General features: G+C 39.5%; 1 protein-coding gene across 26 annotated transcripts in view; it reads left to right on the top strand.

The window, feature by feature from the left end:
* Positions 1–22,672, top strand: part of PCGF5 (polycomb group ring finger 5) — a 140,389-nt gene that overhangs the window by 25,031 nt on the left and 92,686 nt on the right. For 7 of the 26 annotated variants that reach the window (XM_058298737.1, XM_023585787.2, XM_058298751.1 and 4 more), the window contains exon 2: positions 13,905–14,023. The exons of 17 other annotated variants lie outside the window; for them this stretch is intronic. The gene's annotated coding sequence lies outside the window, so the exon portion shown is untranslated. Of the gene's footprint in view, positions 1–13,904; positions 14,024–14,171; positions 14,339–22,672 lie in introns of all 26 variants that reach the window. 2 more of the 26 variants (XM_058298755.1, XM_058298752.1) reach the window with 1 other exon arrangement.

The raw sequence follows: 22,672 nt of genomic DNA on the forward strand, positions 1-22,672 counted from the left end.
AAATTTGCCCTTCAGGGTTGTTTTGACTTGGGCGAGATGGTCAGGCCCTTACCTGCCTGCCACTCTCGGTCACTGGATATTGGCCATCCTGGAAAAGTGCAAGACCTTGAGCAAAGAGCATCACTGCAGCTAAGCCTATCCCGGAAGAGACTGCCAGCACTGCTCCAACTATGGCAACAAGGCCTTCCCTGAAGGGCATCTGGTGGTGCCTCACAGCTTCTTTCACATAAAAGCAGGTGAAATTCAGCTCTGGCTCTAAGTTGATGAAAACTTTTTAGTTAAGAAATAAACGCTATTGCCAGGTTTAGTTTGATTTTGAAATTTGCCTCATTTCATTGAAAGCTTGAGATGTTAAAGCTGGAAGAGGCCAGAGATCCTCTTCATCAACCTCTCTTCTTTGATAGATGGAGCAATAGAATAGGAAATCTCCTTTTGTTTTCCCTAGAAATGAACCCGGAGACAAGGATTTGAGAGTAAGGGATTTATCTGAGAGGTTATATCTAGAAACATTAGTGGGGAAATGGGGAAGTGAGAGAGGAAAGAGAAAGAAACCCAGTAAAGGATGCATTTTCAGGAGAGTTATTGCTATGGGTAACTGGGGTTGGGTCCCATTAGGGAACTCAGGAAAACTGTCTTCACACTATCCATCCATCATTGAAGGAGGGCTGTTTCCTGGAAGCATTAACTTCCCTGCTTTTCTAGCTTGTTTTGTCAGTGAGTCCAGCTTGCTCCCAGAGCCAGAATAAAAGCTACGAGTGTTCACAGAAGACTCCATTGGGCATGTCAAGGTGAGTATTGTAGAAATATGAGGGAGGGAGATGATGACAGAATCTGCTGCTGGCGATTGTCCAGAGCTGGACTAGAGCTCAGATGTCTGAACTATAGACTAGGGCTCTTTACATTGATTATCAAACATCTTCCTACTCTGTGCCCAAAACTTCTAAGTAATCGAGTGAGGAGAGTAAGGGTGTAGAAGGAATGGGGGATGTAGTCTCTCTTTTTGATTAACAATCTAATTGGAGGATGAAACACACTGCATGCCCAGAAGGGTAAGAGAAGGTTTCCTTAAGTACTCACATCAAAGTTTTGTGGATGATACTGTATTGAAAACTGTGTATTGCACTTGTCAGTGTTGAGGTGTTGCTCTAATGGGCTGCTGTGGAATGAAAGGTTGATTTTGTTTAAGAGATTGAGTCTTGGACAGAGTCTCTTGAACATGGATTGACATGGACTCAGAGGCAGGATTGCTTACTGGTTAAAAGACCATTGGTAGGGAAGCAGACTTGGCCCAGTGGTTAGGGAATCCGTCTACCACATGAGAGGTCCGCGGTTCAAACCCTGGGCCTCCTTGACCCGTGTGGAGCTGGCCCATGCGCAGTGCTGATGCTAGCAAGGAGTGCGGTGCCACGCAGGGGTGTCCCCCGCGTAGGGGAGCCCCATGTGCAAGGAGTGCGTCCAGTAAGGAGAGCCGTCCAGCACGAAAGAAAGTGCAGCCTGCCCAGAAATGCTGCCGCACACATGGAGAGCTGACACAACAAGATGACGCAACAAAAAGAAACACAGATTCCCGTGCCGCTGACAACAACAGAAGCGGACAAAGAAGACGCAGCAAATAGGCACAGAGAACAGACACCTGGGGCAGGGAGGAGAAGGGGAGAGAAATAAATAAATAAATAAATCTTTTAAATAAAAGAAAAATTGGCAAAGGATATAAATAAATAGTATATAGACAAAGAAATGGCACTTGAAAAGATGCTCAACTTCATTCCTTAAAAAAAAAAAACGCCATTGGTGTTGACTTCCTGGTTTCTCATCCTACCTCCGTCACTTAGAGGTCACTGGAAAATGGACAAATTAAGCCTTGGTTTCCTCCTCTGTATAACAGGGCTTGTAGTAGAATTTAATTGGTAGCATTCAGTGAAGTAATTCATGTAAAAACAATTAACCTAGAGCCCTCTGTGTAGAAAGAGCTTGATAAACCTTAGCTGTGGTTGTAATTATTGTTGACAGAGGAAAGTGGAAAGGGAGGGTCAGATGGGAGAATTGACAGGGCCCAAGATTCCAGAAACTACAGGAGATGCTGGGGAAGTGATGGAGAAGGCTTTATCAAGTTGAAAAGGGCTGCCCACTTAGCCTGAATTCTAATGGGAGCCTAGGTACCATCAGAACGAAAGCCCTTGGGGAAACCCACTGTGTCAAAAATATAAACAGAATGCTCTTTCGAAGGCGGAGTGGGGAACCGGTGTCCTTTCTTCTCTCCTCCTCCCTCAACCATAACCCCTGAGGGAATTCTCAGAAACCCCAAGACTGCAAGAACAAAAACAATTTCCACAGAAGGATTTTTGAAAGCTACTGTAACACCTCATTTGTTTTGTACTGACTTCGTTTACCAGAAAATTCTTACAGAATTTCTGTAAGAAATTCATCTTGGGTGAAATTTTGCTTAAATCTGTTACTTTATTTTACCTTCTTAACAAGGTTGAATGAAAACCTTTTAATCTGTTGATGATTTTTGATTATAGTAATGAACATTTAGTTATGGTTCTGTGCTTTATTGTGGTGATTTTCAACTTCAGAGGTTCTTAATAGTTAGGGCTGTTTACTTGTACTGTGCTTTTTAAAATCAGTACAGGAAGCAGCATGGCATCAAAGCAAGGCCCTGGACTTGAGATGCCAGACTGTCTAGGTTTGTATCCCAGCCTTGCATATTATTAGCAGTGTGAACTTGGGCAAGTACCTAACTTTTCATTGCCTCAATTTCTTCTTCTGTAAATTGGGAATAATAGCTGTACTTACCCTATAGGATTATTGTGAGTATTAAACAAGATTATGTTCATTGCCTAGAATAGTACCTGCATTAAAAAAAAGTGCTGTACCTGAGCCATTATTATCGTTATGATGATGATGATTTTTGATTATCTGTTTTTATAGCTCTTTTGTCTTCTTTCATGTAACTTAGTGATTAAGCCTGTAGTCTCTGAAGCTAAAAACCTGGATTTGAATCCTAACAGTTGTGACCAAGGGAAAGTTAGTTTAATTCTCACTCATTCAGTTTGTTCATCTGAAAAATGGAACTAATATAAATAGTTCACAAGATTGTTGTGAGTGTTAGACAGGATAAAATTTGTAAAGACATAGTATATATCTAGCACACCATGAAAGTCATTGTATAGTAGTCATCATTAATTATTAAAGTCTCTAAATGAGGGTTACTTGAATGTAAAATAGAGCCACAAGTGTTTACTGTTTGACCCCTAGAAGCTTTTAATAATTTCCCCCTTGTTTCTTAATTGGTTTTTGTGTAGTTGAGGTTGCTGTTATTCATTAATAATAATAAAAATTTTCAATAGACTTCCCAATGTTGAGACAAGGGGTGAGTGGACAGAGGGACAAACGATTTATGCTGTATAATACAATGCTTATTATCAAACTGTGACTCAACTTTTAGCGGTATTTATGTTAAAGGAGTTATTAAATCTTTGGTTAAAAGATTGACATGATTAATATTCATTCAAAGGGATATTTTGAAAGGAAGAAAAATGTAAAGAAATGTGTTGGTTGAAATGACTAGAAGCAACATAGGGTAGGCAGCAAATTTTCTGATGTGAAAGAATAGAGGCCAAACATAAGGATAGAGGCCGAAAGTAAGGAGACAAACAATAAAAACAGTGATTCTGCAGCGTTGTGGGTGGCGGATAGTCAGCCATTCATCACCAGTATACCCCTTGGTACTAAGTATTATAGGGTTAATCTGGCTTTCTGGAGAATGCCACTATCCAGATTAACCCACTCATGAGGGTTTTGTATAGCAAAGATTTTATTGTATTTTAAACTAAGAAAATGTATCCAGTGCTTAGGAATATTATACCAGCATGTCCCTCCAGGGTATAACTGAATCACTGGTGGACAGAGCTGGCCAAGAATTACTTAATTCTCCGGGGAAAGGTAGCTTTGTGTGATGTACTATTTACTATTAATGAGAACTCAGATTTGGTGGTTAGATGTTAGCTTGTAGATTGATAACTTTCTTTTTTTTTTTTTAATATTTATTTATTATTATTATTATTTTTTAATTACATTAAAAAATATATATGAGGTCCCATTCAACCCCACCGCCCCCGCCCCCCACTCCCCCCACAGCAACACTCTCTCCCATCATCGTGATACATCCATTGCTTTCAAATGATTTCTGTCTGATAGAGAAAATAACCCCCAAAGGTTATATACAGTTTTATTGCCCGCTAGGACATTAACCAGTTTTGCATCTAAATTATTTCATCATCCTGTCTTTGATTGACTGTATTTATATCAGTCTTTCTAGTACTCCATGAACCATATTTATCATCTGTTGGTTTCCTCATTAAATAGATTTTTGACATAGGCTCAAAATATATTTATAATAGCCATCTTTTAACATCTTGAAAACTGTATTCTATCAAATAAACTAGTTATTAATGAAAATTTCCTTTCTTGGTTTTCAACTTCCTTTAAAATTTTTGTTTGCCTTCCATTGCAGTTCTGAAGTTGAAGTATATTTTATAGGTCTTTTATTATTTTAATATAAGTATTCCATGAACAACAGAAACAAGTATGAGTTGTTAAAAGTTTTAAACCAGAATTTTTTAGGCTAAATTTTATTTTGGTGAGCGTAATGATTTCTGCCAGACCCACATTACTGCAATGTTAGTGAAAGTCAAATGAATAATTTTTATACAGTTTTCATAACGTAATTGAAGAGCTTACTGCTATTTGTTCAAGAACAAGTTTTTGAATGGTTATTTGCTTTAATAAAAAATGAAATTTTTTAGAATTATAATTCTCACATTTAAGTTACATATATTTATGTCCAATTTTACTCCTTATAAAAATTCCAGCAAACCTTGTAATAGGAAGAAGGCTGTCAGTTTTCAGTGTCTTGGACAGGATTCCAGCATTGGGTGATCAGTTGAACTTAAAGATCAGTTGGATTGTTAAAGTTCTGTGATCCTAAGGTTTTCATGAAAAACTTTTTATATTAGTCCCTCCTCCTCTTGCTAGACATTTGCTTCCAAGTAACTGTTTTAGATAATCTTTGTTGCTATTTATTTATTTATTTATTTTTTTATTTTTTTTATTTTTTTTAAAGATTTATTTATTTATTTAATTTCCCCCCCCCTCCCCTGGTTGTCTGCTCTTGGTGTCTATTTGTTGCGTCTTGTTTCTTTGTCCGCTTTTGTTTCTTTGTCCGCTTCTGTTGTCGTCAGCGGCATGGGAAGTGTGGGCGGCGCCATTCCTGGGCAGGCTGCTCTTTCTTTTTCACGCTGGGCGGCTTTCCTCACGGGTGCACTCCTTGCGCGTGGGGGCTCCCCCACGCGGGGGACACCCTTGCGTGGCACAGCACTCCTTGCGCGCATCAGCACTGCGCATGGCCAGCTCCACACGGGTCGAGGAGGCCCGGGGTTTGAACCGCGGACCTCCCATATGGTAGACGGACGCCCTAACCACTGGGCCAAAGTCCGTTTCCCTGTTGCTATTTATTTAATAGATATTTATTTAATTAAATTAATATTCTTCTAGAATGTAAGTTCAGTGAGGACAGGTCCTTGTCTCCCTTATTCACTGTTGTGTTCCAGGGACCTGGCACAGTATCTGGTACATGACAGACTCTCAATAAAATATTTGTGGAATGACTGAATGAATGCATTCTCCCTTTGACTCCATTACAAAACAAAGAACACATTTAGAACTTGATAATGGACATATGATTTCAAAGCTGCAAGTGCTCAACATGGTTGGATGTATAATCTAGGGCTTTGCCAAGCTGGAAGTAGCATAGAGACATAGCATTTCCTTTAGTCCTTGTATTGGTCATCTGTCTTAAAAACTCTTCCATTCTCTACGGCATTTAAAAAAAAAATTGGTCTGTTTGGAAATTACTAAAAGAGAAAATACTTTGATAGAAATGGTAGAGTCATTTCTATCTGGACAAACCTTTGGTTCTCAAAAGTCTTGGAAGATGATAAATATGAAAATCCAGGGCAAGGAGGGCATTGGATAGATGGGGAAAGTGAGAGGCATCGATCAACTTGTCAGAATAAACCAAGTGTCAGTCATGATGCGTGAGGGCCTGTGCTCCCCTTACCCATCCTGCCTCCATGCCTTCGCACAAGCTGTGCCCTCTGCCTACCCCAGTTACCTGCCTAGTCAAGTCCTTCGTCTCATTCAGGGGTCTATTCAATGTCACTTTATTAGAGAGTCCTTCTCTGACCACCCTCTTTTAAATGGCACTCCTCCCATAGTCCCTCTCTGCTTTATTTTTCTTCATAATACTTATTGTCCCCTATGATGTTTTTGTCTGTTTCCTTCTATAGGATTATAGCTTCTATGAAAGCAGGGACTTTGTCTGATTCACTGTTGTATTTTCAGTGCCTAGAACATGGCCTGGCATGTGTAGAAGGAATTTGGAAGTGTATTTTCAAAGCCAGGTCTTTTAGTTTAGAAAAGACTCTTTCCTAAAAATCTTTTCAAGAGTGATCTTGTCAACCTGCCATTTACTTGTATTCAATTTCAAGACCACAGGGAGGAGTATATGAAGATGGCAGACTAAAAAGGCATGGGACTCTTCTCCTCCATAAACATAGCTAGAGGATAGGCAAAACAGCCTAGAAAAAGATCTTCTAGTGTTTAGGACACCAGGCAAAGGCTGAACACTGCCCAGAGGAGAGAGGGACAAAGGAGGGGAATCGCGATGATCGAACTGTGAGTTGAAACCAGTGGCTGCTGCTGCCGGCACCTTCCCCCACACTAGGCCTCTGGACCTGTGACTACAAAGGGGGTTCCAGGGATCTACAACACCAGGAAAGGGGAGAGAGAGGGGCACAGCCTAAGGCTGACTCAGCCTTTGACTCACAGATTTGGTCTGCTGTGTCCCAGGAGCTCTTCCAGGCCGGGTGGGGTCATGCCATTGTTTGCCTTGGAGTCGGCAAGGGGATAAGGATATACAACCTTCCCAGTCTCCTCCTCTATTAATGGGGACTGATGGTTGAGGACTCAGAGGGGAGTGGAAATATTTCCAACCTGGGAAAAGGAAGGGGGCTACCAGAGAAGGTTGGAGAACTGTCTCAGAGGAAGTTTGAATTACAAGCTCCCAAACAGGAAGCTCTGTCACATAGAATCCATCTGTATTGCAACAAATACACTCTGACCAGGCATTGAACTGAGAACTTCCAAAGAGTGCCATCTGCTGGCAAACCAAGGAAGTGTACTCAAGAAAATTAAAAAGTAGGAGAGATTTTTTTCTGGCTCTATAGTATCCCTCCCCCAGGTCCTAAGAAGTGAGTCTACAACCAATTACTGGGTCCAATGCCCAGTTTAAGCAACCAGCAGGATAATCCTAACAGTCCAGTTTGAGCCAAGAATCAAAGAGCAGTAGTAACACACAGTCTTCTGCCACTAAATCCCTACAAAAGAGAAAGAAATAGAGCATCTGAGTAAATTACATCTTAATCAGATGCCTAGATATCAGTAAGAAATCGTGAGCCATACTAAGAAAATAGAAGAAAACACCCAAGAAAAGGAATATATCAAAGCTCCAGAAGAAATGCAGAATTTGAGAGAACTGATCAATGAGATGTGCATAAACTTCCAAAATCAAATTAACGAGTTGAAAGACAACATGGTTAAAGAGGTAAATGACATCAAGAAGACATTGAGGCAACATAAAGAATAATTTGAAATCCTGAAGAGAAAAGTAACAGAGCTCATGGGAATGAAGGACACAATAGGTGAGATCAGAAACACATTTGAGGCGTACAAGAGCAGACTCACAATGATAGAAGAAAGAATAAGTGATACTGAAGACAGAACAGCTAAAATTGGAGAGAGAAAAGAATGGAAAAAATCAAGCAAGGGCTCAGAGAGTTGAATAGATAACACAAAATGCAACAACATATGTGTCATGGGAGTGCCAGAAGGAGAAGAAAAGGGACAAAGGGCAGAAAGAGTATTTGAGGAAATAATAGCTGAAAATGTCCCAACTCTCATGAAATAAATGAACTTAATGTCTGAAAAGTGCACTGTACCCCAATCGGAATAAATCCAAATAGACTTACTCTAAGACACATACTACTCAGAATGTCAAATGTCAAAGATAAAGAGAAAATTCTCAGAGCAGCAAGGGAGAAGTAAACCATCACGTACAAAGGACGTCCAATAAGACCTAGCTCAGATTTCTCTTCAGAAACCATGGAAGTGAGAAAACAGTGGTATGATACAATTAAGATACTGAAAGAGAAAAACTGCTAGTCAAAAATTCTTTATCCAGCAAAATTATCCTTCAAATATGAAGGTGAGTATAAAATATTCACAAACAGAAACTAAGAGAGTTTGAAAAAAAAAAAGAGAGACCACAGGGAGGGGAATGAAGTTTTTGTTAATATTCTGTATTTTTCTACTAATAGAAGGTTGGGGAATGAAGGCCATTTGTTATTGCATTGTTTTGATTTTCTACTTTTCTTTTTTTATTTTCCACTTTTTTACTGCCAAATTCAAAATCTACAGAACAGTTTGCCAGAAGAGTTCAACAAATACCCATATACCTTTCACTTAGAGTCACCATTCATTAACATTTTGCCACATTTGCTTTATCACTGTGTACATATTATTACAATTTTCACTGAACCATTTAAGAATAAGTTGGGAAGTGGATGTGGCTCAAGCATTTGGGCTCCCGTCTACCATATGGGCCTCCTGGTGAAGGCAACTTGGCCCGTGCAGGAGTGCTGGCCCAAGTGGAGAGCTGGTGCAGCAAGAAGACACAACAAAAAGAGACACAGAGGAGAGACAATAAGAGACACAACAGACCAGGATGCTGAGGTGGCGCAAGAGATTGAGCACCTCTCTCCCACTCCAGAAGGTCCCAAGATTGGTTCCCAGTGCCACTTAAAGAGAAGACAAGCAGACACAGAAGACAAATAGCAATGGACAAAGAGAGCGGACAATTGGGGATGGGGGGGGGGTAAGTTAATAAATATATAAATCTTAAAAAAAAAGTTGTAGATATGACCTTTCACCCTTAAATATTTCTCCATGTATCCCCTAAGGAGGAGGAAATACAATTACCATGGTCAGGAAATTTAACATTGATACAAGAGTATTTTCTAATATACATACCTGTCCCAATAATGTCCTTTATAACAACAGCAGCCATAAAGATTTCCATATCAGGAAGCAGTCCAAGAAAGGATCGCACATTGCGTTTAATTATCAAGCTTAATCTCGAGTTTTTCGGTCTTTCTTTGTCTTTCATCACACTGGTATTTTTTAAAAGTACATACAGGCCACTTGTTTTGTAAACTGTTCTTTAGTATATTTTATGTTTCCTTATGATTAGAGTCAGGTTATGCATTTTTGGCAGAAATATTACATAAGCAGTGTTGTACCCTCCTGTGTGCAGTAGATAGGAGATACATGAAGTCAGGTTGTCCTGTTACTAGTAATGTTAAATTTGACCACTTGGTTTAGGTAGTAGCCCACAGATTACTCCACTCTAAAGGTACACGTCCACCTTTGTAATTCATAAATAATCTGTGGGGAGATACTTTAAAACTATGTAAATATTCTGTTACCCAAGAAATTTTCACCTAATGGTTTAAGGACCTGAGGAGAGTCTTGCCTGAGTCCATTATAAAAATGGTGATATTCTAACTCTTTGATTCCTTCCACATTCATAAATTGGCATTCTACTCAAAGAAGAGCATTCCCCTCCCGCCCCCACCTTTGTTTATTTGCTTGCTTGTTTGTTATCAGTATGTATTTATAGACTCTTTTCTTTAAATTCCATATATTATAATCCATTACTGTCATTGATTTTGATGTTCAAGTTGTCCTAGATGTGAGCTATGTAATTGCACTGATCCATTGCATCTAGGGAAGAGATTCCTAGTCCCAGTAGTGAGAAATATTTTTAATACATTCACAGTGCTTCTCTAATTTTTAGCATTTATAATGGATGGCCTGGGGATCTTATTAAAATTCAGATTCTCATTCAGTAGGTCTGGGGTGGAGCCCCAGGATCTGCATTTCTAACAAGCTTTTTGGTGATGTTGATGGTCTGTGGAACTATCCTTGAGTTAAGGGTGTAGGAATCTGGAAGCTGATATGGAAAAGGTAAAAGGCACCTGTTCTTCTGTATTTATATGGAAAGATATGCCTCTTTTACATGAGTGAGTGATCTTTCAGAGAATGTATGAAGTCTGCCAGGCATGAGGTTGAGAAGAGCCCCACCCTGGCTACTTGATTCCCAGAAACCATGATGAGGTGGAATGCTGTATTCTCCTACTCATGCTTACTTTTGCATTACCCTTGAAATCCTGAACTTTCAGGAAGCCAGCTTCAGCTTCTGTTTACTGGGCTCAGGAGAAACAGTGACAGCCTCAGTGGTGGGTGAATTTCTACCAGGTTCTCCATTAGTCAGACTTAACTTTAGTGATACCAAGGGAAGTTAGGCAGTTTGATCACTCATTTTTTAAAAAAGTTTCCTTTGTGTGACTATGAGCTTTCTGCCATTGGCAAATTTCAGTGACTTTAGGACACATTGTTTCTTTTTTCTACTTAATAGCCATTTCTAGAGAGACTGTTGTTGGTATCCTGGCCATTTGCAGTTTGCTTGTGACCACTACATTCAGAAAATTCCCAAATGTACATGGTATTTTTCTGTTAGTAATACTGTTTAATCTCTTTTGTATTTTTATCAGTAACCCTTTTTTTTCCTGACATAATTTCATTTACCCATGTGCCATCTGACTTTTATATTTCTTACTTCATTTATAGGAGTTAATGGGGTTATTTGTAGAGAATAAGAGAACTTTATAAGTGAGGGAATCCCTCTGTGGAGGTCTTAGAGTTTCACTGGAAATCAGAAGACACCTGCTGAAAAGAAAGTAGAGTTTTCCTGGGTTAGTAGCTTCCAACTGGGGAATGGGTGAGCGTGGTACCGATGCACACATCAATTCGTTTACCGGAATCTGGAGATTTCCACAAGTGATTTTTGTTTTGTGTTTTGTCTGTTTTGTTTTTTTAATAAAATTGCTACCATTTGCATTTTTTGGTGTTCCTGGCATATAGATAATTAGCTGATAATAGCATTAGACTTAAGTAAGCTTGGGCAATTTCTGACTTATAAGTGATTCACAACTACATATGTCTCAGTGCTCTCTCTTAGCTCTGCCTTCTTCCCAGGGGGCTGGCCCTCACCACCCCGCTGAGGGATGTTAGACACCCTTCCTTCCCTTCTAGCCACTGCCAAAAAGTACCATGGTTCCTGTTGTCCCTCTCCTGGTCACAGTGCATGTTTACAGGTTCATTCAACTATGTGGAGTTAGTAGGTATTTTATTCTTCCTCTCTTCGTAATGCATGTATTGCAGAGGATGTTTAATATAGCCCCACCATAAAAAATTACCTCTCAGCTAACCTGGAAATATCCTAGTAAGATATATAAACAAGTAGATACCTTTCGTGTCTGTCGTTCAAGGATGCCACCTGAAGATTTCTAATATCGAACTGTAATTGTCATAGCCTGGGAAGAGAAGATTGTGCCACAGTGGCTCAGTGGTTGCCATAGAAGCACGGGGCAGACAAACCTCAGGTCTGTGGACATCGCTGTCATGGTATTCAGGACCTTGGTGGTGGCTGGGTGCCAGGACTCTATGGAAAACAAAAAGGCTGTTTCAATGCCTCTAGTGCTAGAGATTCCTGGTACCAATTAGACCATACCTGCTTTCTATTGTTTGCTCTTTCTCTCCTGTGATCCACTTAAAAAAAGTCAGCGAGAGGGGATGTAACTCAGTGGTTGAATGCCCCCTTCCCATGTTCGAGATCCTGGGTTCAATCCCTGGTATTTCCTGAAAAAAAAATCACTGAGAATCAGAATTGTTTCAGATTCTGGCCCAGATCTCTATGTATCTTGTAGAACCTCTCAAAAATGTGTATGCATTCTGGTGTTAGTAGTATATAGAACAACTTTCCTTGTGCTTTCACTCCAATGAGGAAGAATATCTCATTCTTTCTAAATTGAAAACTTCTCAGACAGGTGAGTACTTCACAAAAATTTCAGGAGGACTCTGGCATTGTCCTTCACAGTGCCCAAAACAGTGTTTTCTGTGCATTAGGTACTGGGAAATATTTGTTCAAAAAATGATCCTAGGAAAATGAGGTGGAGATGAAATGCATTTACCAAGTTTTTTACCAAGCATTCTTTTTTTTAAAACTTATTTCTTTCCCCTTCTCCACACACACCCTCCCCCACCCCCCCCGCCCGCCCCCTGTTGTCTGCTCTCTGTGTCCATTTGCTGTGTGTTCTTCTTTGTCCATTTGCATTCTTGTCAGCAGCACCGGGAATCTGTGTGTCTTTTTTGTTGTGTCACCTTGCTGTGTCAGCTCTCTGAGTGTGAGGTTCCACTCCTGGGCAGGCTCTACTTTTTTCATGCAGGGCGGCTCTCCTTGAGGGGTACACTCCTTGTTCTTGGGGCTCCCCTACATGGGGGACACCCCTGCATGGCACGACACTCCTTGCACACATCAGTACTGCACGTGGGCCAGCTCACCACATGGGTCAGGAGGCCCTGGGTTTGAACCCTGGACCTCCCATATGGTAGGCAGATGCTCTATCAGTTGAGCCAGATCGGCTTCCCCCAAGCATTCTTTTGATTCCAGCAAATATGGACCCCTTATTTATATTTCTAATGCTGTATTTGGTCAGTGCTCCAATATCTGTCCCTGGCTGTTTAAGCACCCAGATATGCATAGACTGCCTGGCTATATCTAAATGCAGAAATGCCTACGTAGTGAATATGATTAGTTGGGGTAATTGGTCATTAGATTAAAGACTACTCTGGAAGTTAAATATCATCTTTAACTTTATCTGAAAAGTCCTGAGATGATTTCCTGGAGTGTTACTCCATGATGGTTTGCTGTATTAATTTTACTTACTGTATTATTCTAGAGGTTATTATAAATTCAGGCAGCATTTATTGAGTACCTCCTGTGTTCATAGACCTATGCTGGCCTCTATCAGTTCCTGCCCTCAAGTTGCTTACCACATGCTCTGATAGACCACATAGACAGGAAACATAAATACCAGTACGAAGGAGTTAATCACTAGATGCATGAGTCTTCAGCAGTTCTCAGAAAAGAGAGATTCTTAGGAGGTGGAAAGGCTAGACCAAGAAGCCAATTGTGGAAGATACAGGCTTGGAACTGGCCTTAAAGGATGGTGAAGAGGAGGAGGGAGAGCACTGCAGTTAGTGTGGAACTGTGTAAGCAGAGGCTAGAGGCTGGGGTTCAGTACTGTTTTGAGGGGCAGTGAGAAGCCTGCTATAGATTCTACTGTGGAAAGAGTGGAGAAGTCAGAAAGCCTATGTGGTGCCAGGCCCAGGAGGTATGATGCACAGTGGTCCTGGGTGGAGGTTCTAGGAGCACGGGGTGGGGGTGGGGGGCGGGGGGCAAGGACAGCTCTGGAGCCACTAGGACTGGAGCTTCTTCTGCCTCCGTCAGGTATGAACTGCATGATTCTGGCTGTCATGCAGACTTTCCTCATTTGGTTGTCATGCAAGTTTTCCTCATTTGTCAAATGAGGGCTAATGATTTTCATCTATCTCGATGATTTTTATCTATTATCCCTTGCAGGGATGCTGTAAGGAATAAAAGAAATAATAACATGAAGTGCCTAGCACAGTGCTGGACACAGGGTAGAGCTCATTATGTCATCATAGGTCAGGCAAAGGAGGGGAAGCTGTGTTTAGGGAGCTGAATTTGATATGCAGAATATGTTGATTGAAGCATGAGTTGCTTCTGTGGAATTGCCTCTTTAAAGCTAGCTACCCTTGTGACAGAATTTTACAGAAGTCTGCATGCTTTCTACCCTCAGGTTCAGAAAGGCACAGCAAGGTGTACAGGATGAGGTGTTGAGATAGGCCATTCTATTTCTACTACATCCCATTCCACAGATTTGAGGATCATGCTTGCAAATCATTTGGAAATGATCCGGTAAGTGTAATTTGCAGTGTCCCTCAATAGCCAGGGAGAAGTCTTAGGCTGGGCACTTAGAAGAAGTGAATTAGTAGGTCCAAAGTAACTGGAAGTTTATTTCCTTGTTTTTTTTTTTCTTTGCTAATATTTTGTATTATGTACCCAGAGGCTGCTGTGCTGACAGGGATGAAACAGAATTGGATCTGAATAAATTTAAATGGAAAATAACTATGGATTCCCTAGAAGAATCATAGAGCCTAACTTCGGGAACTCATGCATGCTAATTCTGTTTGTTATATTCACACTTTCGGTGGATAAGAAAATGCAAGGCAGGTCTGTAGAGAAAAACAGGGAATCTGTTTCTAATACCCTTCTTAGAAGTTTTTTTTTTCTTTTAACCTTAAGATATTTTAGCTGAAAGAAGTTTAATACATCTAGTTACTAACCTTAATTTCTTCTGTCTTCATAAATATATGAATAAATTGCACTTCAGTCCTATCTTCATGGTGGAAATGGTTAAAAAATTTTACAATATGAGCATTATACTATATAAAGAAAAAAATACTGTTTTCAAAGGATAATAATATAAACCACTCATTTTGTTAAATTAGTTTTACTTCACAAATGATGCTTACCAATATTTTGATTCTGAATATTATAGATGTTTCCATATATGACATAGAGGGTATACTTATGTGCAGCTTGAGTAATTTCAAAGGCCAAGGTTTATAAATGCAAGTAATGTCTGATGTAGTGCTTCAAATATAATGCCATGTATTTAGTGGCATCAACAATTGCTAATTAGTCTTGATGATATTTGTGTCTTATAAAACATAGAACAGGTAATTCAGTTAAAAGTGACTATAATGTTTGAAGAAACTCAACTCTCTAGTTCTTAGTCTGCAGTCTTTAAAATATAGCATGTATATGTGTGTACATATATGTATATTTTATATGTATTTATGTATCTAGTAATCTCTATAATTACTTGGCTATATGTAGCACAAATTAACTCTATGTAAGATTAAAGTATTAATCTATTTCAGATTCCTTTGTATCAAAAAAGGATACAAATTAAGTGCATTATAAACTCGTTTAAAAATAACCATATTCTGGCTTATTCACTTGGGAATCAAAATATGAGTGGGGATTTGCTACTCAGAGCTTAAAATTAGAGTCTTATTGAAAGTTGACATTATTGGTTTGTAGAAACTTGGTATTTTTAATAAAATAAAAATACTAAGAGAATTACCATGAAGTACTTTGAATGGATAGATGTTATCATGAAGAGGCTCTTCAAAATACATTGTTTCTTCAATGTCCATCCTAACCTCAGAAATAGTTTAATAGATATGATAGTGATTTCAGAGAAAGGCAGTAAGTGGCTCTTTGGAAAATCATTTCTATTTCCATTAGCAATTTTAGCTGACACTAAACTTTTCCATCCCCAAGAGTAGTGGCAATGTGGTTGAAGTGGTGGTCAAGCAAGTGGTGGCCAGAGCCAGGGGTCCTAGTAAGTTCCAGGTGTTCATCAGTGCAGCCAGTTCTGAGTGTCCACCTAATGGCAGAAACAGGCATGGAAATAAATAGTTACCATGCATTCTCATTATCATAAGCTCTATAATAGAGATGTGTAGTGACATTTGGCTGTAGAGTGGGGTGGGATATGTGTAGTGAGTAATTTGGTTTAGGGTGGGGAGGTCAAAGGATTTGTCAGGGCAGTGTTTTAGAGATGAGAAGACACTTGAGCTAAATCATGGAGGACGAGTAAAAGTTTCTCATGTGCACAGACAGAGGAAGGGTACTTCAGTAAGAGGAGACTGCATGTGCAGAGGTTAGAAGTTTGGGGAAACACCATGGCAAGTTTGGAGATCTCTAAGTAGATCCCTTGAGCTGAAACAATTATAGGTACGAACAGACATGTAGGTAGGGGCTACACCACAGCATACCTTAAAACCAAGCCTGGAACATGTGCCCTTCCTAAACGAATGGGGAAGGGGCAGGTTGCAGCACCAGAACTGCATATAGTTGGGGAAGGAAAGCTCCCTCCAGGAGTGTTTCCATAAGAAGAAAAGTTGACACTCAACTGCATCTGGGTTAGAGACTCTGAGGAAATTGATGAAGGTTTTGGATCATGACTATTAGGCATAGGAGAGGATTTGTCCAGGCACAGACAGAAAGATGGCATCAGAGCAGGCAGGCAGGGCTCAACTCTCACAAATGCAATGGAGAAAGGGCCAAAAGCTGTGTGAGGGACCTGCTTTTGGGGTGAGTAGACCAGTAAAATGCTACACAACTCCCAGGAGGAAGAGAGACAAAGAGATGAAGAACTCAGAACAACAAATGTTAAGTGTCAAACCCCCACAGTGGCTGGGAAGGGTTCCTTCCCCATACCCCCAAGATATTAAGCTGGGATAAAATCCCTGGCTCACAGCACCTGACTGAGAGGGGAATAGACGTCTTCCTCCCTGTCAGCTGCTACAAGGGAAAAGGGTATGAGGGGTCGGGGGACCTCTCGTCAGTGAATTTGGTCAGCAGAGTCCACTTTGAATCTTGGCTCTTGCTAGACCAAAACACAGGAAAGTGGAGATTGAAAGAAAGACCTCTGTGGAAAGGTGTGCCAAAGAGTGCCATCTGCTGGGCACTCTGGAATTTGCATGGAAGAAAACTGCTTTTAGGTCCCTCTTCACGAGCTCCTGGGAGATCTGCATCCCATTAGTGAGTGAGTCCCTGGCCCGATTTTGATAACTTAAGCTGGGCAATTTTAAAGATTTACAATAAGTTGAACCAAACATCAAAAAAGAGCTGTGAGAAAGAAAAAAAAAAGCAATATGCAAGAGAGGGAAATTGGTCATTCAGAGTAAATTCACCAACATATTCAGATGCCTAGATGCCAGCAAAATATTACAAGCAAAGCTAGGAAACAGGAAGAGATGGCCCAGCCAAAAGAACAAACCAAATATCCTGAAGAGATACAGGATTTAAGACAATCACTGATAATCACACAACTCTCCTAAATCAATTCAAAGAATTTAAAGACAATATGACTAAAGAGATAAAGGATATTAAGAAGATACTAGGTGACCATAAAGAACAATTTGGAAGGCTGCAAAGAAAAGTGACAGACCTTATGGGAATAAAAGACATGATGGATGCAATTAAAAATACATTAGAGGCACATAAGAGCAGAATTGAATTGTCTCTAAAACAACATTAGTGATTTCAAGGACAGAACATCCTAACTGGAAAAGACAGGAGCACAGAGAGAGAAGAGAATGGAAAAAATGGAACAGAGTCTCAGGGAGTTCAATGACAAACATTCACATTATTGGTATCCCGGAAGGAGAAGAGAATGGAAAAGGGGCAAAAAGACTATCTGAGGAAATAATGACCAAAAACTTCCCAATTTTTATGAAGGACATAAATACGAATATCCAAGAAGGACAATGTACCCCAAACAGAATAAATCCAAATAGACTTACCCTGAGACACCTACTACTCAGAATGACAAGTATCAGAGATAAAGAGGATTCTGAAAGCAGCAAGAAAAAAGCAAAGTAGCACATGCAAGGGAACTTCATTAAGATTAAATGCCAAACCTCTCATCAGAAACCATAGATGAGAGAAGAAAGTGGTATGATGTATTTAAGGTACTGAAAGAAAAAACGGCCAGCCAAGAATTCTGTGTCTGGCAAAAACTGTCCTTCAGAAGTGAAGGTGGTTTCAGTGGCTTCACAGACAAATAAAAATTGATAAAGTATGTTACCAAAAGACCAGAATTACAAGAGATACTAAAGGGAGTGCTGCAGCCTGAAAGGAAGAAACAAGGGTGAGAGACCTGGAGAAGAATGTAGAAATGAAGATTATTAAAAAGGGTAAATTGAAGGGTAAAAAGATAGACAATAGTAAGATATGACAGTAGAAAGCCAAAGGACAAAATTGATGAAATAAGTAATGCTTTTACAGTAATAACATTGAATGTTAATGGCTTGAACTCCTCAAAGACATAGACTGAGAGAATGGATTAAAAAAATATGAGCCATCTATATGCTGTCTATAAGAGACTCACCTCAGAAACAACCAAATTAAAAGTGAAAGGTTGGAAAAAGAATTGTGTGCAAATAGTAACCAAAAAAGAGCTAGAGTAACCATACTAATATTGGACAAAATAGATTTTAAATGCAAAGCTGTTACAAGGGATGAAAAAGGTTATTATATGTTAATAAAAGGGGCAATTCACCAAGAACAAATAAATATACTAAATATTTATGCACCTAACCTGAGTACCTCAAGCCACACACTGGCAAACCTGAGGGGAGAAATAGATGTCTCTACAATAATAGTTGGAGACTTCAAGTATTGGCTAGAACACCTGGACACAGGATAAATAAAGAAACAGAGAGCTTGAAAAATGATAAATGAACTAAGACTAACAGACATCTATAGAGCATTATACCCCGAGACGGTAGGATACACATTCTTTTGTAAGCACTCATGGATCCTTTCCCAGGATAGACCATATTTTGGGTGACAAGAAAAGACTCAATAAATTTTAAAAGATTGAAAGTATACAGAACACTTTCTCTGACCATAACAGAATGAAGCTGGAAGTCAATAATGAATTGAAAAAGGGAAAATTCATAAATATATAGAGATTAAACAATGCACTCTTAAATAACCACTGATCAAAAGAGAAATTGCACAAGAATTCAGCAAATATCTTGAGATGAATGAAAGTGAGAACACAACACAACCTATGGGACACCAGAAAGGCAGTGCTGAGAGGGAAATTTTTAGCCTTCAATGCTTACATTTAAAAAGAAGAAAGAACTAAAATTGAAGATCTAACTGCACACCTGGAAGAACTGGAAAAAGAACACCAAACTAATCCCATACTAAGCTGAAGGACGATATTGCAAAGATCAGAGCACAAATAAATGAAATAAAGTACAAACAAAAGCAAGAGAATCAACAAAACCAAAAGCTGGTTCTTTGACAAGATCAATAAAATTGACAAACCCTTTGCTGGACTGACAAAGAAAAAATGAGAGAAGACACAAATAAATAAAATCACAAATGAAAGGGGGACTTTACCACTGTCCCTGCAGAAATAAGAGAGATCATAAGGATAATGTGAACAACTGTATGCCAAAATACTAGACAATGGACAGATTCCTTGAAATACACAAACCATCTATACTGACCCTAGAAAAAATAGAAGACCTCAACAAACCAATCACAAATGAAGAGATTGAAACAGTCATCAAAAATCTCCCAAATATGTAAGCCCCCTCTCAATTAGAAGCAGAGTAGGTGTCACCAGCCCCAAATCCTCAAGATTGGGGAATGAACAATGGACTAAAGTAGGCCTATTATTATTCTAGCAATGGAAGAACTCTCATCACTGATGTTAAGGCAGTGGACACTGGAAGTTAGAAGGGATGGGAGAGGGAAGAATAGGTGTAATATGGGGGAATTTTCAGGACATTGGAATTATCCTGCATGACATTGCAGTGACAGATACAGGCTATCGTATATTTTGTCATAACTTAAAAAATTATGTGGGACAGAGTGTAAACTATAATGTAAACTGTAGTCCATGGTTAGTAGCAGTGCTTCAATATGTGTTCATCAGTTGTAACAAATGTACCACACTAATGAAGGATGTTGTTAATGTGGGAAAGTATGGAAGGGGGAGGGAGTGCATATGGGAATCCCTTATATTTTTTATGTAATATTTATGAATCTAAAGCTTCTTTAAAAATAATAATAATTTAGAAAGACTATACAAAGAGAGAAAGAAAAGCAACAACAACAACTCCCAAAGATCAAAAGCCCTGGACCAGATGGCTTCACTGGTGAATTTTACCAAACATTCACAGACTATCAGTCTTGCTGAAGCTCTTCCAAAAAAATTGAACAGGAAACAACGCTACCAGACTCATTCTATTAAATGAAGCCAACATCACCATACCAGCAAAACCAGATAAAGATACTATGAAAAAAGAAAATTATAGATCAAAATCCCTAATGAATATAGATACAAAAATCCTCAACAAAATACTTGCAACCTGGCAGCGGACTTGGCCCAGTGGTTAGGGCGTCCATCTACCACATGGGAGGCACTCAGTTCAAACCCCGGGCCTCCTTGACCCGTGTGGAGCTGGCCCATGCGCAGTGCTGATGCGCACAAGGAGTGCCGTGCCATGCAGGGGTGTCCCCCGCGTAGAGGATCCCCACGCGCAAGGAGTGTGCCCCGTAAGGATTGCTGCCCAGTGCAAAAGAAAGTGCAGCCTGCCCAGGAATGGTGCCGATCACATGGAGAAGTGGCACAACAAGATGACGCAACAAAAAGAAACACAGATTCCCGTGCCGCTGACAACAGAAGCGGACAAAGAAGACATAGCAAATAGACACAGAGAACAGACAACCGGGGTGGGGGGGAAGGGGAGAGAGAGAAATAAATTAATTAATTAAATAAATAAATAAATAAATAAATATTTTTTAAAAATACTTGCAAACTAAACCTAAAAGCACATTAAAAGAATTACACACCACAATCAAGTGGGACTATCCCGGGTATGCAAGGGTAGTTCAACAGAAGAAAATCAATTAGTGTAAAAAAACACATTGATAAATTGAAGAAGAAAAATCACATGATCCTCTTGATTGATCCAGAAAAGGCATTTTACAACATACTTCACCCTTTTTTGTAAAAAACACTCCAAAAGATATGACTAGAAGGAAACTTTCTCAAAATGGTAAAGTGAATATATGAAAAACCTACAGCTAGCTTTGTCATCAGTGGTGAAAGACTGAAACTTTTCTGCTGAGATAAGGAAGACAAGAATGCCCACTGTTACCACTGTTATTCAGTATTGTACTAGTACTTCTAGCTAGGGCAATTAGGCTTCATAAAGAAGTAAAAGGCACCCAAATAGGAAAGGTAGAAGTTAAACTTTCACTGTTCACTGATGATGTGATCCTATATCTAGAAAATTCTGAAAAGCCCACAACAGAGCCACTAGAACTAATAGATGAGTTCAGCAAAGGGGCAGATATGAGATTAGTTCACAAAAATTGATAGCATTTCTATACACTACTGATGTGCAATCTGAGGAGGAAATCAGAATAAAAATTCCATTTATAAAAACAACTAAAATAATCAAACATTTAGGAATAAACTTAACCAAGAACATAAAAGACCTGTATTCAGAAAACTACGAGGGAAACGGACTTTGGCCCAGTGGTTAGGGCATCCATCTACCATATGGGAGGTCCGCGGTTCAAACCCCGGGCCTCCTTGACCCGTGTGGAGCTGGCCATGCGCAGCGCTGATGCGCGCAAGGAGTGCCGTGCCACGCAAGGGTGTCCCCGCATGGAGTGCGCCCGAGAGGAAAGCTGCCCAGCGTGAAAAGAAAGAGCAGCCTGCCCAGGAATGGCGCTGCCCACACTTCCCGCGCCGCTGACGACAACAGAAGCGGACAAAGAAACAAGACGCAGCAAATAGACACCAAGAACAGACAACCAGGGGAGGGGGGGGGAATTAAATAAATAAATAAATCTTTAAAAAAAAAAAAAAAGAAAACTACGAAACGTTGCTAAAGGAAACTGAAGAAGATTTAAATAAATGGAAGGGCATTCTGTGTTCATGGATTGGAAGACTAAATATCATTAAGAAGTCAGTTCTGTTGATTTACAGATTCAATGCAATTCCAATAAAAATCCCAACAGCCTTTTATGCAGAAAGAGAAAAGCCCAAAAAGCGAAAAAGATCTTAAAAAAAGAAGAAAGTTGGAGGACTCGAACTTCCTGACTTTAAAGCACATTACTTAGCTACAGTGGTAAAAACAGCATGATACTGGCATAAAGATAGACAGATTGACCAGTGGAACTAAATTGAGAACTCAAAAATAGACCCTTAATCTATATTCAAGTTATGTTCAACAAAGCTATGGCTGCCCTCTCAGCTGAACAGTGTATTCAACAAATACTGATGGGAGAACTTAATATTCATAACAAAAAGAAAGAAATAGGACCCCTATCTCACACCTAATAAAAAATTAACTCAAAATGGACCAAGGACCTAAATATAAAAGCAACAACCATAAAACTCCCAGAAGAAAATGTAAGAAAACACCTTCAACATCTTGTGGTAGGCAGTACCTTCTTAAACCTTTCACCCAAATCACAAGCAACAAAAGAAAAATAGACAAATGGAATCTCCTCAAAATTAAACACTTTTGCACCTCAAAGGACTTTGTCAAAAGAGTGAAAAGGAAGCCTCCTCAATGGGAGAAAATATTTGGCAATCACATATCCAATAAGAGTTTAATAGCTATGGTATATAATGAGATCATACAGCTCAACAATAAAAAGTCAAACTACCCTATTAAGAAATGGGCAAAAGACTTGAAAAGACAATTGCCCAAAGAAGAAATACAAATGGCAAAAAAACACATGAAAAAATCTTCACCATCACTAGTGATTAGGGAAATGCAAATCAAAACTACAATGAGATATCATTTCACACATATTAGACTGGCCACTATTAAAATACCAGAAAACTGTAAGTGCTATAGAGGATGTGGAGAGATAGGAACTGTTATTCACTTTTGGTGGGATTGTAGAATGATACAGCCACTGTAGAGAACTATTTGGCATTTC

This window comes from Dasypus novemcinctus, chromosome 6 (genome assembly GCF_030445035.2).
Source record: "Dasypus novemcinctus isolate mDasNov1 chromosome 6, mDasNov1.1.hap2, whole genome shotgun sequence".
Lineage (NCBI taxonomy): Eukaryota > Metazoa > Chordata > Mammalia > Cingulata > Dasypodidae > Dasypus > Dasypus novemcinctus.